Here is an 845-nt window from a genome sequence, read left to right as displayed (position 1 = left end):
GGGATTTGAACTCAGAACGTAGAGACGGACGAAATGCTGCTAAACAATTTTTACCCGGCGTGCTAACGATTCTGCCAGCTCAATGCTTTATAGCTCACTATAATAACACTTCATATAATATTTCATATTCATCTTTTCGAAATAGAAATGATTACAATTCTATACGCCATATGCCCGTGGGCATATGGCGTAGTGGTTAAGAGCGCGGGCTACTAACTCCAAGATTCCGAGTTCGATTCCAGGCAGTGACCTGAATAATAGTAATAATAATAACATTGAAAGATACCTAAGGAATGAGAATCCAGGTTCGAAATTTCCCCAGGTCACCTGATGAAGGCTGGAGGATATATCAGCCGAAACGTTATGTTAACAACAAACAAGATGAGGACAAATATCCGTAAAATGTAAATAATGTAAGAAATAATTACATTTTATTTATTTTACTATATATACATATATATAACAAATATATATATATATATATATATTGCTAGTGGTGGGTATATATACATAACAAATATATATATACACATATATACATATTGTTAGTGGTGGGTATATATATATATACATATATATATATTTACAGAGAGAGAGAGATTGATAAAGATGCAGATATAAATAGATACTTATGTGTGTGTGTATGTATATATGTATGTATACATGTATGTATATCTATATTAACATATATATAATCATATATATGTATATACATACATATATATGAATATATATGTATATTTAAATGCATGTGCGTATGTATATGCACATATGTATATGCACATATGCATATATATGTATGTATATATATATATATATATATATATATATATATATATATATAT

The sequence above is a fragment of the Octopus bimaculoides genome, chromosome 14 (genome assembly GCF_001194135.2).
Source record: "Octopus bimaculoides isolate UCB-OBI-ISO-001 chromosome 14, ASM119413v2, whole genome shotgun sequence".
Classification (NCBI taxonomy): domain Eukaryota; kingdom Metazoa; phylum Mollusca; class Cephalopoda; order Octopoda; family Octopodidae; genus Octopus; species Octopus bimaculoides.
This window is presented reverse-complemented; position numbering follows the sequence as displayed.